This window comes from Procambarus clarkii, chromosome 15, assembly GCF_040958095.1.
Source record: "Procambarus clarkii isolate CNS0578487 chromosome 15, FALCON_Pclarkii_2.0, whole genome shotgun sequence".
Taxonomy (NCBI): domain Eukaryota; kingdom Metazoa; phylum Arthropoda; class Malacostraca; order Decapoda; family Cambaridae; genus Procambarus; species Procambarus clarkii.
The window spans coordinates 39,997,479-40,017,713 of NC_091164.1; positions in this window are offsets into that span (position 1 = coordinate 39,997,479).

Below are 20,235 nucleotides of genomic sequence, written 5' to 3' on the forward strand. Positions count from 1 at the left end.
TCGCTTTAAATTTAAATATACCCATGGTAAGGTATTTAGAATGAAGCTTATATTTCTATCTTTCTTGTGACATATAAAACTCTTACGTTTATTAAGGAATCTGTGTGAAATAGGCATGGTTCTGAGATGAATGCTGCGGTTTTCGAGCTCGACGAGCAATGAAAACTGCCCCTTTTATAAAACTTCAAATATTTTCGGTTTTACTTGAAATATTTGTCTGGTAGAGGTTTAACATATAGTTTGCATTTTTGTCTTTCTTCTGACTAATAAATAATTTTGGTTTAATAAGTCATCAAGATGTTTTCAACAATATTTCGCATGTATTTCATGTGAACAATGTATTTCAACAATACAATACAACAAATACACACATTGGTACATTATTGCAAAGGCACTATACTATATCCGTGGTCTGACATTGTCACATTCTTAATCACGTGTTTATTTTCGTGATATACACACACACACACACATATATATATATATATATATATATATATATATATAATATATATATATATATATATATATATATATATATATATATATATATATATATATATATATATATAAATTGTTGCAAGTCAAGCGACAAATATTTTACATTGAACAACAAATGAGATTGGAAAAGCAGTATTGCCACCTCTGCTATACAGAAAAAATTAGACCCCAGACACACCCTATGGGTAGTAATGGACCCCCATACCGACACTATGAGGGGTAGTGCGCAGTGGCGGAGTTGGTGTCTTTTTCTAGTCAAGCACTCGTTGATGTAGATTCCCTTTCGTTGGGATGCAGCTCTCCGGACAAGATGCGATTTTATGGACTGGGAAGCTAGCTTGAGGCGAATTTTTCGCTGGTTTAGACCTGATGGATTTTTTTTTGCCTACTCTGTAGGCAGCAATAATGTCGGTTTTATTTAGAGTGACACGCAATTCGTCTTTTATGAGAGCATGAACTATTTCAATACACTTTTCACCTTCACGTTCCACAGGAATATTTTGGGACGACACAATAACATAGTCTAGCAGCTTTTGCTGGTCCTGTTCATCCTGGGAGATGGAATGTTGGGCAGATGACACTAAGATCTATGATAAAGAAGGAAGTGAAAGTGATATTGAGACCTTACAAAGAGATCTACATAAACTCCACTAATGGTCAGATGACTGGCAAATGCTCTTTAATGTCGATAAATGCAAGACCTTGCCTGTAGGGCATAACATTCTACGTCACAACTACCAAATTGCCAGCTTTACCTTACAACAGATAGATGAAGAATGCGATATTGGAATCAGAATCCATCATTCACTAAAAGTTGCACAAGTGGGAGCAGCAGTAAAAAAAAAGCGAACCAAACCTTGGGAATAATCAAGCGTGCCTTTACTTTCAAGGAAACTAAAGTAGTCCTTCAATTGTAGAAGTCTCTGGTGCGTCCCCACCTGGATTATTGCATACAGGCATTGAGACCTTATCTTCAGAAAGACATAGCTGCTCTGGAGAAGATACAACACCAGGCAACAAAAATCATACCAGAGCTTAGTCATCTCTCGTATCAGGAAGGGTGTAGGGCCACTGGCCAAACAACACAGCAAACCAGGCATGACAGGGCGGAGCTCATCGAAACACTTAAAATACTCAACAATTTGGACGATGTTGATCCGGACACTTTCTTCAAAAGGTTAGATGTAACACGAACGAAGAGCAACGGGTTCAAGCTCAACAAGCCACAATGTAGGACAGAAAACAGGAGAGGCTTTTTCACCCGTATGGTTGTAAACCCGTGGAACAGCCTACCCGCCGAATAGTAGGTAAGGTAAACGCCAAAATTTTACTGGGTTTTAAAATACAGATAGAAAAGATCCTCCAGGCAATTGGGTAGGACCTTTGACAAGCCGCCAACTTTCTATCCTCGTTGAGGCCACCAATACTAGTGACTCTCAGGTAAATTAAACGTCAGCAAAGATCAGTAACCAAAGAAAATGGGAAGAGCGACGTGGTGAGTAAGCGAGCGAGCGAGTGACGTCATCACAACAAAGGTTGCTCTAGACGTCTCCACGAGTTGTGAAGTTCGTCTGTCTTAAACCTGTGTCCACAATACCCGCCAAATTGTCCCTCCCACAGTACTCTCAGGACACTTATGGCAGTGTAAGTGTGTGGTGAGGCCACACCACTGAAGACATTGAGGATATACCACGAGGGAGAAGGAAGGAGTCACTGGCTCCACCTGACCACCTTGTTCCTCGCACTCTCATCATCCTCCGTAAGTACTTGAGTACTTTCTGCTCCACCATTGTCTTACACCCAAACATGCAATTGTTGGGGTGTGGAAATAGGCCTATGGAATTGTTTGGGGTGTGGACATTGGCCTATCGAATAATAATAATAATAATAATAATAATAATAATAATAATGAGAAAATCCAGTGGGACTGTGTGGTGTCGCAAACCCACGACCAAGGTATTGCCAGCCGCATACTCTACCACTGTACCACCACTGACTCCCTAAAAGTCTTACGATCAGATTTCTACTGATGTCACAGGAAGTCTGTGATATCCTTATATCACAGGAAGACTTGAAGCCAGTCCAAGTTTTATGTAAGACCCCCCAAGCACTCAGGTGATGGGGTAAAGTGTTGTAGTTGAACACTGTACGCCCAACTTCAGATACTACACTGAAAATTGCACTAAGGTGATATACATCAATGAACAATGTACTGGGGCTGTGAGGTGACACAAACATTGCATTTGGTGCAGGTTCGCATCACCTCACAGCCTGAGTGAATTTTCTCATTGATGTATATCACGTTAGTGTGATTTTCTGTGTGTAAATAATAATAATAACAATAATATTATTTATTCAAAAGATTGTGTGTACAAAGAACATAAGAGTAATAAATGAATAAATCCACAAGGGCTGTGACGAGGGTTTGAACCCACATCCGAGAATATCCCAGACGCTCCTTAACCACTTAACTGCGCCAACCGAGAATACTCGGTTTGATTTTTTCATACCCTTTCCAAATTTGTGCGAGGTTGGTTGTGTATGAAATGGACTCTTAGGACCTCCAGTGAGAGGTAGCCATCTTGGAAAAAATTCCCCCTATGCCCTAGGGCTGCTGGCTGGGTTAGTACTGAGTGAGCAACTATGAGTGGCGCACGTGCCTCTGGCTCCCAAACACCTGTTCGATGCGGAGTTGAAAGATCGCGCTTTGTCGGTGAAATTCAAACCTTAATGTTTGAAGAATATAAGGGTCATAATATTGGTGAAGCTAGGTGCAATAAAGACCTAACACAAAGGTCAAATGCAAGTGATACAGCATCTATGAGGACAATACAGCGAGCGTATCCAGTTGTAGCTCCGAGCGCCACCCTTGCCCACCTATGCTATCTCCAATTTATTTAGGTGATACATAGATGAATCGTTTTCTGCGTTCAATGATGATGCATCTGATACAAGTAGCATAGATAAACAGTGTTAGCGACTTCCATGGTGGTGTTTTCCATAGATATTTTCAAGAATAGTTGAATCTCTTCTTTACTGACGGACACTCTTTGAGGCTGGCTGAATTTCTTCCTGTGTGGGACCTTACAAGGTGATCTTTTCACGACTACCATACAAATTGATCTTTCCCTGTAATCTTTGCAAGACTACCTTATGTTTTACAAGCTTGGCTACAAACCACCTACAGGTACTAATGCCAAGGGTGTACACACAGAACAAAGAAACAGGAAGCGAAATTCTATCTGTACCTGGTGCAATGAAAGCAAAGTCGCACTGTGTACCCTGGACTAGTTCATTGATTATTACTCACTTCCGAAGTACTGAGTGCGTAATACAGTGTGTTACTGTGTAAATAGTGTGTGAAACTGTACATATTGTAATTTTAGTGAATTTTTAACAAGTAATATTGTGACAATAAACATTTATTGTGGACACATTGCTGACACATGTATCACAGTTTCATGGAACATTATGAACGTTCTACTGTATACATATTGTAAAGGATACAAATATGCTTCATATACGATAAAAAAAAAAAATAAAACCGCATTGGAAATACATTAAACGGACAATTAAAAATATATTTTGTGCCAACATCTGGTGCTTGAATGGCCCGTGCGACCGTGTCTGGTCGTGTCATGCACGGGCGACCAGCCCCTGATGACATCACAACGCACCTTGTCCACGTCCCCAGAGCCAAAGTAAGTGGAATTTGGTATTTATTTTTACATAGACATGTTCAGGGAAGGAAATTTATCATTTTATGAAGAAAAAAGTATTTTTAGTGAACACTTTATTTCATGCGCACGGGGAATTTCACAGTAAACTTGGCGCAGCATGGTGGTTAATCGACATGGATAAGAATTGCAACCGAGAAGTCAACTTGACCTACCATGGATCCTGCAGTCTCTCTGAGACACAAACTAGGTTTTTACACAGTTCCCCCATGCACCTGAGCTCTGTCAATAAGCTGTTCTACCTCTTCGCCCTTACTTCATTACACACTCTCGGACGTAGATTTGAACCCTTGTCACGGCTTTTGTGGATTTGTTCATTTCAAACTTGAAATGAAACAAACAAACAAACAAACTCATTTCAAATTTGTTCATATCAAACCTACCCATACTATCAAAAATATTTGAAAAAATTATCTACAAACAGCTGTACTCCTACCTCGTAAAATTTGACATACTCGGCCCCTGTCAGTTTGGCTTCCACTCCCAAAAGAGTACTAACGACGCAATTATTAGTCTCCTTGATATAATTTACTCAGCCCTTGACAAAAGTGAGTTTCCGATTGGACTCTTCATTGACCTGAGAAAGGCCTTTGATACTGTTAATCACAAGTACCTCTTATGTAAACTGCATCATTATGGAATCCGAGGCCATGCCCTGGACTATATCCAATCCTATCTTAGTGATAGACACCAATGTGTTGCCATCAATGATATAACCTCTCCCACTCTACCAATAACCATTGGGGTGCCACTGGGCAGCATCTTGGGATCTCTCCTATTTCTTATATACATCAATGGTCTGCCTGATGTCACCAACATTCTGAAACCTATATTGTTTGCTGATGATACTACCCTCATCTATTCTAACCCCAAAACACATACACTAAATAATACTGTTAATAATGAACTAAAAAAAAGTCCACTTATGGATGTCAACCAACAAACAAACACTTAACATAGAAAAGACCTACTACATCTTATTTGGAAGCAAATCAACAAATGCAATTCAGCTTCAGATAGACAATGTTAATATTAATAATAAAAATTATGGAAAATTTCTTGGCCTATTCCTAGATAAGAGACTCGACTTCAGCACCTACATACAACACATAACTAAGAAAGTCTCTAAAACAGTTGGTATACTCTCCAAAATCAGAAACAATGTATCTAACTCTGCTCTCATCTCACTATATTATGCATTAATCTATCCCTATCTTAATTATGGTATCTGTGCATGGGGTTCAACCACTGCAAACCACCTCAGGTCCATCATCCCCTAGCAAAATCTGCTATCAGAATAATAACAAATTCTGTTTTCAGACAACACCTTGTTTAACTCCCCTAAACATGCTAAACATAATCTCACTCCACACATTCTCTTGTGTCAACTACATTTACAAAACCCTGTTCTTAAATGCAAATCATGTTCTGAAACTCTCCCTGGACAGATGTAATAGGACCCATTATCACCACAACAGAAATAAATATCTCTGATAATCCCCAGAGTCAAACTTAATTTGTGCAAACATTCTATGCAAATAAAGGGACCTAGTCTATGGAACTCACTTCCTAATGAATTGGAAAGCTGTCCAACTTTTGTGTCATTCAAAAACAAAACTAAAAAGTACCTAATTTCATCTAAATAGTTTTCTACCTTGTTGCTTTAAAATTGAGACAACAATAGCATATTCCAGCACCGTGGGAGATTAGACCCTTTCCACTCCAGAAGCAAATTTGAGATCAGCCCAATCTTTGTCATGAGGCAAAGCTCAACGCCTTAAGCCATATTGATGATCTGTCCACAGAGCATTCTCTCTCTCAAATCATATACACTGATGGTTTCCTACACCACACCACGGGTACAGCTGGAAGTGCAGTTGTTGTGACAATGGGCGATGGCTTATATTTTGTGTGGGGAGTCCGTATAAACAACTGGGCCTCTACCCTTCAGACCGAATTATTTGCCTTGCTCCTTGCACTTAAATGTGTACAAGTTTCCAAACTTGATATATTAATTGTAAGTATCTCCTTATCCTTAATTGCTCTCAATTCTTTAAGACGTAACTGTAACATGCTCGTGTCTGAAGCTAGAGACAAATACAAGAAAATTATTAATGATGGTAACAGTCTGTTTCATGTGGTCTTCATCTCATGTTGGCCTCCGAATGCATGATAGAGCTGATGAGTTACTCAAAGAATCTGCCTTTAAAGGAGACGTTGAGTGTAACCTTGGATTGTCAATGAGCAATCTGAGAGCAGCAATACACCGAGAACTTCAACAATATCTTGTAGATTTGAGGCAAAGTGAAATCGACACTAGTAATTCCATCTATCATCATACTATCATGCAAGAGGAGCCACACATCTACGGTTTATCCAATAAAATCAGTAGACTTCTAGATGTTACTACTGCTCGGCTTAGACTCGATTACAAGTATCTCTCGGAATTCTCATTATCTGCTGATGTAGACCTGACCAAATGTAAACAGTGTCAACAAAATTATTTGCACGCACCCTGTCACTATGCGATGGAGTGCGAAAAGATACGTCGATTCAGAGATAATTCAATAACAAATGTTCCAACGATGTGTAAATATTTCATTCAAAATGACCTGCGACCAGAAATTTTAGCTAAATAACCCCAGTTTGCGAAATGTAGGTAGTAACTAAGTGATTGTAACCTATCCACCGCTGCCCACTGGATGGGGGCGGTGTGCCGGACAAACATATCAATTGTAACACTAAGCAACTGGCACATGTGGAGAGCTAATTTACAAACTGTAATTGTGGTTGATCTCAAACCCATTGATAATGTGACGACTTATACTGAATTTTGTAACTAGCTCATCAAGATTGTAACTTGCTTAGCTAAATTAAATGTGGGGGTTCAATCCCTGAGCCCATTATGTACCTCTGTAACCCTTTCCACTACCATGCACAAGATGGGTATGGGGTGCATAATAAATTAATTAAACTTAACTCTTATAAACCTGTTAATTTGTGTTCCCTGATCACAGGAAAAATATTAAAAAATCGAAAGTGGCATATTTTGGCTGCAATAGGGCGGGGAAGTCTGGCAAAAAAGAGGCGTTGACAGAACAGGCACCAGACGAGGTCTGCTTCGCCCCAGCTGTTAGGCGGGAGTTTCTACACAGATATAATTACCTAATTATTTCAATGTATCTGATTTTCTCTTAGTTTTTTGCAGAAATATTATTCAGTAATGTGTAGTGTGATATATTTATATAATAAAATGTGTGAATCACCGCTGTACTCAAAATTATGGTGTCCATATTATGGATTCAATTTTTATGTTCATAAAGCAATAAAAAATACTTGTGGTTATTACACTATATATTCACAGATTATATATAAGTATGTGCATGTTTTGTTCACCATAATGAACCACTAAGTTGATATTGTGACCTGAAAATGGTTGTTAGTGCAGTCTCTATAGGGCAAATGGAATGCTGGTCACATAAAGCAAAAAAAGTAAAAATAAAATAGACTGCTTATTGACTTCACACAGGTAACTGCAGGATAAAACATAGAGAAAAAATTTAAATACTTTACCTTGAAAAACTACTTTGATCAATTTACATTAAAAATACAGTACCTGTAGTTTAAAAATTTGGCTTATTTACAGTGAGCAAAATACAAAAAACAAACAGACAAATTAATGTTACATTAAAGTATAAACAATAAAATGGTGCAGGAATACTATAGGCCAGGCTGCGTAAATCTACTACCACACAGAGACGTATGTTAGCAGATCCAGGCAGTTGAGCACGGAGGAGTATTCTGAATCTTGGTAGTTGCTGGTTCTATTTATATGGGAGCTGGACCAAAGTAGGTGGCGCTGGTGTCTTCGATAATTGGAGGCCGGCTCACACAAACTACCATTGCGCTTGGTCCCGGCCGGTGGCAGGAACTCCCAGCCACCAAATGCGATGGAGGTGACGGGCATTGGAGTGTAGGGAGGTTATCTTGAGATGATTTCGGGGCTTTAGTGTCCCCGCGGCCCGGTCCTCGACCAGGCCTCCACCCCCGGGAAGCAGCCCGTGACAGCTGACTAACACCCAGGTACCTATCTTACTGCTAGGTAACAGGGATATAGGGTGAAAGAAACTCTGCCCATTATTTCTCGCCGGCGTCCAGAATCGAACCCGGGACCACAGGATCACAAGTCCAGCATGCTGTCCGCTCGGCCGACCGGCTCCCTCGAGCCGGTCTCCCTCCCTCGAGGGAGGAGTAGATTACTGTCTGGATGTCTGAAAAGTAGTTGTTGTTGCTCTTTCTGTAAATTCTTGATTATGCAGGAGTGATGTGGTAGAATAGGTGATGATGGAACAGACCTAAATCTCCTTTTATGAGAGATTCTCATGACAATATTGAGTCAAAAAGCAACGAGGAGTGGCCAGCCAGTCACTCGCTACCACTCCCTCCCTCAAAAATTCCTCACTCGCCAACATCCTCCTCCCACCATACTGTTTTTGCTTTTATTCACTACATACAGACATTATATATAATTATCTACATGTTTTGTTCACCATAACTGCTCATCTAAGCTGGCGTAGTGCACAAAGAGCATAGTGGCCACCCTTACACAGCATGACAAGTCAGGAAGATGACGCCACCTCCCTCACCAAATTGGCTTCTCCCAACACTTCTTTTGCTGTTATTTCAATATACTGTATATGCACATTATATATTAGTATCTATATTTGTGTTCACCATAGTGAACCGCTAATCTTGTATGGTGACTGCAGACAGTAACCGGTGGCCACACACAACTGATGTTCCCTCCCTCCCTCCCTCAATGGTTCAAGGCCAGATGCACTAACATTCCTCCTTCAAGTATACTGTTTGTGGTATTATTACACTATATACACACACATTACATATAAGTATCTACATGTTTTGTTCACCATAACTGCTCATCTAAGCTGGTATAATGCCCAAAGAGCATAGTGGCTACCCTTACACAGCATGCATGACAACTCATGCAGATGTCGCCACCTCCCTCACCAAATTGGCTTCTCCTAACACTCCTTTTGGTGTTATTACACTATATATACACATTATATGTAAGTACAGTGGTACCTCGAATGACGATTGTCTCATTTTGCGTAACGAACGGTCCAATCGCCGACAATTCGCCTCGTATGGTGACTGCATGTTTGAATACGACGACACCACATGGTGGGGTCGCGCTGCTTCTTGCACATTCTCAGATGCCTCCGACGATGCAAATAAATTATGTTGTTTTTGTTTAAAGATGCTAATGATGCTGGGATATAAATGGGTGACTGCTGAGGTGTTGCAAAACAATGACTTTTTTGTATAACAAAAGAAATTAAATTTTTTGAAAAACAACAAATGTCAAAAAGGTTCGTTCGGTGGTCGCCAGGTAGGCTGCTCCATGTTTCTTAAATAAAAAAAAACCATTGAAAAAAATTGAAAAACGGACAAATGCCATAAAGGTTCGTTCAGTGTTTGTCGGGTAGGCTGCTCCATGTTTCTTAAGTAAAAAAAAAACATTGAAAAAAATTGAAAAACGGACAAATACCATAAAGGTTCGTTCAGTGTTTGTCGGGTAGGCTGCCCCATTATTGAGACGTAAATGAAAAATACAAAACAAATGGAACAAATTGTAAACAAAGAAAGATTGCTATAATGGAGCAGCCTACCCGACAAACACTAAACGAATCTTTATGGCATTTGTCCGTTTTTCAATCTTTTTCAATTTTTTTTTAATTTTCGTTTTTTTTTTTTTTTATTAAAGAAACATGAAGCAGCCTACCTGGCAACCACAGAATGAACCTTTGTGACATGTGTTTTGTTTTTCAAAAATCTTCATTATTTTTTTTCATTTATGTAACCCTTAAACTGGGCATGGCAATACAGTATATACGCCATGAGTAACATGTCCCACGGTGCGCATGGTGTATATAAATGCCAGAGGCTGCCAGGTACGATTCAAATGACCTGCGTCTACACGGGTTTCAAATTAGCTTCCTCAGGGCTCTTGTAAACAGACGCCATGTTTAAAAAAAATCATGGGCAATATTCTCCGGTGTGAGAGCCACAGTACTGTTGGAGCAACCAAGGCTGGCGCACGCAGGATGAGCTAACAGCATTGCTGTTCAGCTTGTGACCACAGCATCGCCTAAAAATGTCAAAATAAATATGTAACTGCTATTATTTAGCGATGACAGTATTACAGATGACCCCTGACTGTGATAAAAATGACCAGGATTGTGATAATAGCAGGATTGTTGTGATAATTAGCACTGTGAGAGGAGTAATGCTGAGGAACGGAGGGAGATTGCATCGTTTTCTGATTGTGTGGCCACCTGTTATTGTCTGCATTCGCCATACCAGCTCAGTGGTTCTCTATGGTGAACACAAATGTAGATACTTATATATAATGTGTGTATATAGTGTAATAACACTGCAAACAGTATTGTTGGGAGAGAAGAGAGAAATTTTAGTGCGCCTGACCTTGAATGAGTGAGACATGCAGCCGCCAGCTGACTGTGTAGCAACATCTCTTAGTGCATGAACTAACTATACCAGCTTAGTTGTACAGTTGTGTTGAACAAAACATGTGATACTTATATATAGCGTCTGTATATAGTGAATAAAATAAAAAACAGGATGGTGGGAGGAGAAAGTGGGTGAGTGAGGCGTTGTTGAGTGAATGGCAACGAGTAACTGGCTGGTGTGTGGCGGTCACTCCTCGTTGCTTTTCAACTCATAAATCCAACTTAGTGGTTCGTTATGGTGAACAAAACATGCAGATACTTATATATAACTTATGTCCAAAGTGTAATAACAGTAAAACTGTTTGCTTATTGTTTTATGAACATAATAATTGAATCACTAATATGCACACCATACTTTTGAGTATAGCGATGATTCACCCCTTTTATTATATAAATCTATTACACTACACACTGTTGAATAATATTACTGCAAAAAAAACGAAGAAAAAATCAATCAGAAACATTGAAATAATTAGGTAATTATATCTTTGTGGCAACTCTTGCCTGACAGCTCGGGTGACGCTGACCACCACTCACGACCGCTCTGTCAACGCCCACATTTTGCCAGACTTCCTCGGCCAATTGTGGCCAAAATATGTCACCTACGATTTATTTTTTATTTTTCCTGTGCTCAGGGAACACAAATTAACATTTTTAGAAGATGAAATTATTTTTTAGATTTTTTTTTGTGTAAATCTCCTGAGGACCTCTTAGCAGCTTAAGAAACATGGAGCAGACTACCTGCCGAACACCGAACGAACCTTTTGCTATAAGACAAATGAAAAAGACATACTGAACAAATTTGAAGAAAGAAAAATGTCATAAAGGTTTGTTCAGTGAATGTAAGGTAGGCTGCTCCATTATTTAAAACATCGAATATCATATTGATGTTTTTCAGTGGTAGAACGGATTAATTTGATTTCCATTATTGTCAAAAGGGACATTCGTTTTATATGACGTCTGTTTCACGTGACGATCACGGCGCCGGAACAGATTAAATTCATTATTCGAGGTACCAATGTATCTACATTTTTGTTCACCATAACGAACCACTAAGTTGGTGTGCTAAGTCAAAAGGCAGCAAGGACTGGCCGGCACATCAGGCAGCCTGCAACTGGCAGCCACTCCCTCCCTCACCTCACCTGACTCACCCACCATAGTGCTTGTGCTTTAATTCACTAAATACAGACATTATAGAGAAGTATCACATGATTTGTTCACCATAGCAAACCATTAAGATGGTATATAGTAAGTGCAAAGAGTAATAGGTGGCCACATAGATTCGGCAGACTACGCTACAGCCCTCCTACCCTCAACATTACTCCTCACACAGTATAGCGCAAATTATCACAACAATCCTGCTGTTATCAGAATCCTAGTCATTTATATCACAGTCAGGGATCTTCTGTAATAATATCATCTCTAAATAATACCAGTTACATATATTTTTAGCATTTTTATGCGATGCTGTGGTCACAAGCTGAACAGCAATGCTGTGAGCTCATGCTGCATGCACCAGCCTTTGTGGCTCACTCAGTACTGAGGCTCTCACACCCGGGAATGTTGCCCATGATTTTTTTTAAATGGCGTCTGTTTACAAGAGCCCTGAGGAAGGTGATGTGAACCCTGTGTATCCGCTGCCATTTAAATCTTGCAAAGTACAGTACTCCAAAACTGCACTTGCAGTGTTGCGCACTTTAGTGTCAGTTACTCAAAACTTTATATGCAGTCTTGCGCAGTTTAAGGGTTAAAAAGCACAAGGGATTCGTCAATCACCATCTTGTGAGCTGGTACATAGAAATCACTGTACAGTGTACTCTCCAACAAGTTCATTCATGTGTCTTCATGCAAAATGAAGACACATGAGGAGTATCGCAAATCTGTCTCGAGACATATTTCCCGAACAATGGTGTTGGAACAGTCTGGTCTTTGCACCAATAATGGTCGAGTACATGTTTGACACAATGCTTCATCAACATACACAGTGCCAAAAACACATACATTTCACCTAAAGTTGTATCTTTCCATCGTTGTAATCGTGAAAAATTGGATAACTCCTCACGAATGAGATCAGCTGCATATTTGTTCATTTCCTGAACAATATGTTGCATGAGCGGCTCATCAAAATATGCAGTAAAGTAGTCCATTTCAAACATATCGTCACCTGTATCAGGGAAAAGGTCTGTAATCCCAACATCTGAATTGTCAAAGGCAGTAATTTCTGGAACAAAATCTGTCCCATCACTGCACATATACACCTGGTGTCTTTCGAGAGGCAACAGCGGCACCACGGCGAGGAATCCATGGACCAGGAACTGAAGCCCGTCTAGAAACAGTACGGGTGGGAAGGGACGATGATGGAAAATTAGCTGATGTTGAGGGGCTTTGTTCGTCAGTGTCCCCATGTGGTGCCATGCGGTGCCATGCGGAGCCGCATGGTTGGACTAGATGCTGCTGACACAACAAAATGTTGCTTGGCAACACCACACACTCCACTGGCACCAGCGGCAGCAAAACTATTTTCTGATTCTAAATCACTAAAACCAGAAAATGATTCACCTCTCTCCGAATTGTCGACCAAAACATAAAAATCTGACAAAGTAACACATGAACTATGTGGATTGGCATGAAGTGGTGTCAATTGCGGGCGGGGAGGCATGGGTGAGGAGCTAGGCCTAGCCCTCGTGGCACCAGCCTGTTCACTCGGAGTAGTCAATATCAAGTTCATCACCATCCAGGAAAAAATTCTGATTAATTTCATCCTCATTCAAAGGCCGCTATGTACGCTTTGCTGAGCGGGGTCGGTTGGTGGAACGTGATGCGCTCGCCATGGTCTCTGTCGGGCAACTGAGGCCTGCAGTCAATGGTGGCCTGCGCTGGATTTTTTCCCCAGGTGGTGTCTGTTTACATTCGGGGTCGACTTGACAATAGCTGCTCCTATCCCTCACGGGGCATTTCAAATTGTTCGCTAGACCCTCAATCATATATGTATGAATTGAGTAGTTTTGGGAAAGTTACTACCATCGTATATGTATGTATGTATTGCGTGGTTTAAGGGTTAATCCTATGTTCCCGGGGCATTTTCCGCGACTCCGCCTCTTTCAGCAGATTGGGATGGTCTGGCACATGGCTGGTTTGGTCTACTCCTTTGCTCTTCGTGTCTGGTTTTTTTGGTGTGGGTGTATCACCACTTGTATGGTGATCAGGTGGGTTTACTGAAGGTGTCTCACCTGCGAGCTTCTTCTCGGCAACAATGTGAAGTTTCCTGGTGTTCTTTTCGCCATTTCCTCTCTCTTTGTAGGCTGTCTTCTATTTCTGTTCAGGTTGTTTTGTCCTTTCTTTTTTTGCTTTTTCATGACCATCATTTGATGCTTATTACTGTCGCCTCTTATCTTGCAGCGCTGGCGGAGCCGCTCCAGCTTGTGTTTAGGGTGGATGTCATTTCCGCCCCATTCTGCAAGCTTTCTCATGTATAGTTTCACCTCTGGCCAGCTCATGCGCTGCCAGAACCGTTTTGGTCCTTGGACTGGGTGCTTTTGCCCTCTTTTCCTCGGTTTGTGGTGGCCTCTTCAGTTCAAGATTGTTTTCCAAGGTTCTGTTTCTATTGGCATTGGCCTCTGAGGGTTGGGTTGGTGAGCTTCATGCTCTCCTGTGCAGGGGTTTTGCTCTTTCAGTCTTGGTGGTTGGCTTGTTCAGTTGCAGCCGTCTATTTCTTTTCTGGTGGAGATTGAGACGGCGGCTTTCTGGAAGGGGTCCTTGGAACATTGATGCTTGGTTGATCAGGCTGGGAGTACATCATGTGTTGGGTCTGGTTATACCTATACCTATACCTAGTTGATGGGGTTCTGGGAGTTCTTCTACTCCCCAAGCCCGGTCCGAGGCCAGGCTTAACTTGTGAGAGTTTGGTCCACTAGGCTGTTGCTTGGAGCGGCCCGCAGGCCCACATACCCACCACAGCCCGGTTGGTCCGGCACTCCTTGGAGGAATAAATCTAGTTTCCTCTTGAAAATGTCCACGGTTGTTCCGGCAATATTTCTTATGCTTGCTGGGAGGACGTTGAACAACCGCGGACCTCTGATGTTTATACAGTGTTCTCTGATTGTGCCTATGGCACCTCTGCTCTTCACTGGTTCTATTCTACATTTTCTTCCATATCGTTCACTCCAGTACGTTGTTATTTTACTGTGTAGATTTGGTACTTGGCCCTCCAGTACCTTCCAGGTGTATATTATTTGATATCTCTCTCGTCTTCTTTCTAGTGAGTACATTTGGAGGGCTTTGAGACGATCCCAATAATTTAGGTGCTTTATTGCGTCTATGCGTGCCGTATATGTTCTCTGTATTCCCTCTATTTCAGCAATCTCTCCTGCTCTGAAGGGGGAAGTGAGTACTGAGCAGTACTCAAGACGGGACAACACAAGTGACTTGAAGAGTACAACCATTGTGATGGGATCCCTGGATTTGAGAGTTCTCGTAATCCATCCTATCATTTTTCTGGCTGTCGCAATATTTGCTTGGTTATACTCCTTAAACGTTAGGTCGTCAGACATTATTATTCCCAAATCATTTACATGCTGTTTTCCTACTATGGGTACATTTGATTGTGTTTTGTACTCTGTATTATGTTGAAGGTCCTCATTTTTACCGTACCTGAGAACCTGGAATTTATCACTGTTAAACATCATGTTATTTTCTGATGCCCAGTCGAAAACTTTAATAATATCAGCTTGAAGTTTTTCAATGTCTTCAGCCGAGGTAATTTTCATACTGATTTTTGTGTCATCTGCAAAGGATGATATGAAGCTGTGACTTGTATTTTTGTCTATATCTGATATGAGAATAAGGAAAAGCAGCAGTGCAAGGACTGTACCCTTAGGTACAGAGCTTTTAACTGCACTTGGACTAGATTTTATATGGTTGACCGCTACTCGCTGAGTCCCGTTTGACAGAAAACTGAGTATCCAGCGACCTACTTTACCAGTTATTCCCATTGACTTCATTTTGTGTGCTATCACGCCATGGTCACATTTATCGAAAGCCTTTGTGAAGTCCGTGTATATCACATCAGCATTCTGTTTTTCTTCTAATGCCTCAGTGACTTTGTCGTAGTGCTCAAGTAGCTGTGAGAGGCACGATCTTCCCGCTCGAAATCCATGTTGGCCTGGGTTGTGAAGGTCATTGGTCTCCATGAAATTGGTGACCTGACTCCTAATCACTCTCTCAAATACTTTTATGATGTGCGATGTTAGTGCAACTGGTCTATAATTTTTTGCCAATGCTTTGCTCCCTCCCTTGTGTAGAGGGGCTATGTCTGCTACTTTAAGTGCATCTGGTATCTCCCCCCGTGTCCAAGCTCTTCCTCCACACTATACTGAGTGCCTGTGCTACCGGCACTTTGCATTTCTTTCTAAATATTGAATTCCATGAGTCTGTACCTGGGGCCGAGTGCATGGGCATGTTTTCAATTTCTCTTTCAAAATTCAGTGCGCTCGTGTTTATATCAGTTATATATACAGGGGTTTGAATATCCCGCATAAAGAAATTGTCTGGATCTTCCACCTTCATGTTGTTTATTGGAGTGCTAAACATGTCCTCATACTGCTTTTTTAGGATTTCACTAATTTCTTTGTCATCCTCCGTGTATGAACCTTCACTTGTACGAATAGGTCCAATACTGGCAGTGGTTTTTGCTTTTGATTTCGCATATGAGAAGAAACATTTTGGATTTTTCTTTTTTTTCTGAATTGCTTTCTGTTCTAACTGCCTTTCTTCAGTTTCATATGAGTGTTTCAATTTCCGCTCGATTTCTTCAATCTCCCTATTTAAATTATTCCTTCTTTGACGGGAAATTCGTGTCTGCATAAGCAGTTCCGTTATTTTTTTCCTGCGTTTATAGTGTCGTCTGCGTTCTCTTTCTACGTTAGATCTCTTTCTGGCTTTCCTCAAAGGAACATGTTTCAGCAGACTTGATACGCTTCTGAAGTCAGTTTTTCTATTCCTTCTGTAGGACTTGTATTACTTAGAACAGTTCCCCATGGAATGTTTGTAAGTTCCCTGTTTATTATCTCCCAGTCTATCCTTTTATTATTAAAATTGAATTTACTGAATAGCCCCTCTCGCTTTATCAACGTTTTAGGTCTATTCTGAGTATTGATGGTCGTTTGCACTTCAATGAGCTTGTGATCTGAGTATGTGGTATCTGATATCGTAATGTCTCTGATAATGTCTTCATTGTTCGTAAAGACCAGATCTAGAATATTTTCATTTCTCGTTGGCTCCGATATCTGCTGATTGAGTGAAAATTTGTCACAGAATCTAAGTAGTTCTCTAATCTGTGGTTGGATAGGTCCTGATAGATTTCCTGGTATAATATTATTGTTTGCTCTTTTCCACCTGAGTCTAGGCAAGTTGAAGTCACCTAGGACGATAATATCAGGTATCGGGTTCTCCAAATTATCAAGGCTATTCTCTATTTTGCTTATCTGTTCTGTGAATTCCTCAGCCGTTGTATCTGGCGGTTTGTATATTAGAATAATCACTAAATTTATTTTCTCTATTTTTAATCCCAGTACCTCTACCACCTCATTTGTAACGTTTAGGAGCTCCGAGCATACAAGGTCTTCCCTAATATACAGACCCACTCCTCCATGTGACCTAATTTTCCTCTCACACCTGTATAGGTTATATTCTGGAATCCAGATCTCACTGTCCAACAATTCCCCTGCATGGGTTTCTGTGAAAGCTCCAAATACTGCATTTGACTCCGTGAGGAGGTCATTTATGAACTGTACTTTGTTGTTTGTTCTTGTTTTCAGTCCTTGTATGTTGGCAAAGATGAATGAGGTTACTCTATTAGTGATAGTTTGAATGGGAGACTTTTTCAGCAAGCCCATTATGCGTGGACATAATGTGTTTGTTCTGACCAGTACTGATTGTTGTAGGGCAGTTGTCTGTCGTAGTTGTAGTTCCCTTTCGGTGGGTAATTGTATCTGTAATTCTGGAATGCAAGTGGATCTGGCATCCAGTTCCATACACTCTCCATGCTGCTCCTTTTGAATTCTCTGCCGGTCTGGTATAAAAAATTTATAGTTTCCTCCAAATTCATTATCCTGCTTGCCACTCTTTATGTAGTGTTCCGTGCCTTTCACGTGAAATCGTGGGCAGCTGAGGTCATAGCATTTTCTGTCCTCCAGTGAGGTTTGGCACATGTCAGGATGGAAAAACCTACATATTGATCCAAATCGACACTCACCTTTCCTAAGCATATTTAAACATTTTTTGGGATGTTGGTAACTGCATTCTAATCCTTTCTTATTACCAGCATATCTATGTCTGCATATGCCCTTTGCATAAAATGTGCATAAGTCTGTCCTTCTGTTCTGAATTGCTCTATCGGGAACCGTCGTAGTGTCTGTACCTATCGAGCTGTCAGTGCTGTCTGGTACACTTTCTAGTTTACTGTCATCTACATCCTGGCCTACTGAGTCAGAGTTTACAACTTCCTGAGTTTCAGCCTCAGTTTCATCCCTGACTATAGCCTCCGCCCCTTGTATATTAGAATTGTTGTTCCTTTCCCACTCCTTCTGGATGGCTGGTAGGCTTCCAATGAATGATGTTTTCCGATCATGCGTCATGTTATCTACAAGGTTTTTTAGGATATTCCAAGCTGGCAGGTCATTTTTACACACCCAGAGCAAGTGACCAGCTCTCAGTGCCGTAGTGTTACTCCTGTACAAGCCGAATGGAATCTAGTCTTACAGATATAACATTTAATTCCCATTACCTTCGTCTTTAAGGAGTTGTTACAGTGGCCACAAATTTGTTTATTTACTCCCATTTTGCCTTGTTTTGTTGTATATATCTATATATTTATAATATTATATGTATATTGTATATTTGTAACAATATATATGTATATATATTTATATGTTTAATAATTATAATATTATATGTATACCGTATATTTGTAATATTATGTATGTTATTTTGTTCAAACTTTATGGCAGGTACTTAGCGTAGGGTAGCGAGGCTGGTCCCCGGTCGGTACAGGTGACCTCGTGTTGTCCCAGGGTGATGTCACCAGTTTCCAGATACCTGATTTATAACCACTGATGCCGCCTCTTGCCACTATTCTATATTTCTAGTATTCTATATTTATAATATTCACTTCCAACTTATATGTTGTTGTGATACCCGTTCCACATCACTGTTCCACAAATTCACCGTTCACTATTTTTTTTTTTTTCCTAATACACGCATGTACACAAAGCCTCGTTCACTGGCTCACACTGGTTGCGGCTCCCTGCCGTTATCTGCACACCTCGGCCTCAGTGGCCGGTTAGCAGTGCGAATTGAGAGTAGTGCAAATAGCGAGGTTCCTCTGTACAAAGAAATTATGAAAATATTATGTAATTTTTATCAGGAAATATTGTGCAGTACTGTAATATTATTTTTTGTTGTAAATACATCTAGATTTACCAAATATTTTATCCACAGGATAACAAACCAGAGGAATGTTCAGTGTGTTTTAACGATTATGATGACAATCAGCTACGCCCTCGCACACTGCTATGCGGCCACACATTCTGCTCCCAGTGTATTGACAATGCTATCAAGAATGGTCAGCTGCCGTGCCGAGCACACTGCCACAGCTTCTACTCAGTTCCCAATTAACTATGCTGTGGAGGCTTTTGTTAGGAAACTCAAAAATATCCAGCTAACAACTGAGGAAGTAGTGCCAGCAAAACCTTCTGAAGGTCTCGCCAGAGGCATCGGTAAGAAGTTACGTTCCCTGGTGCAGGAGCAGAAGAGCATCATCAGCAGCCTCATTACTAGCTGTGAAGAGGTACTGTCCCAGCTGGGGGAGTACCGGGGGCAGCTGGGGGACTGGAAGACTCACCACCTCCAGCTCCAGGACAGACTCTATGCTCTGGTAGAGGAGAACAAGTCAGCAATGAAGCTCTTGGAACTGGAGGATACCAGTGTGGTGGATATGACAACACAAGGAGAGGAAGGGAAGACTCAGCTGCAGGCCATGTTGGGAAGCCTCGACACAATCAACACCCTACAGGAGGTTGGCACAACCATAGACACAGCTGATGAGTGCAGCATGAAGGTAGAAGATTGGCTCCAGAAGTGCCAGGAACTCTTCCCAAATGTCAAGACTGTCCACACCTCAGTGAAGGTACGCTGCTGAAGGTCACATTGTTCTCACCCAACTGAGTGTAGTATTGCCTCTATATAAACACTTTTGACATGGAGACACATCAAGATGAGAGTAAACTTTATGTATTGGAAACTTTTTGCTCTAACACCTGGAACATTTTTATTAATAAAGTCAACTGTCATCTTGGTGTTTCTCTACACTGTGGTCAGTGTAGAGAAACAACGTTACTTGTATTGTCAAATTACTTTACTCAATCTGATGATTCATTATAGTCCAGTTACTT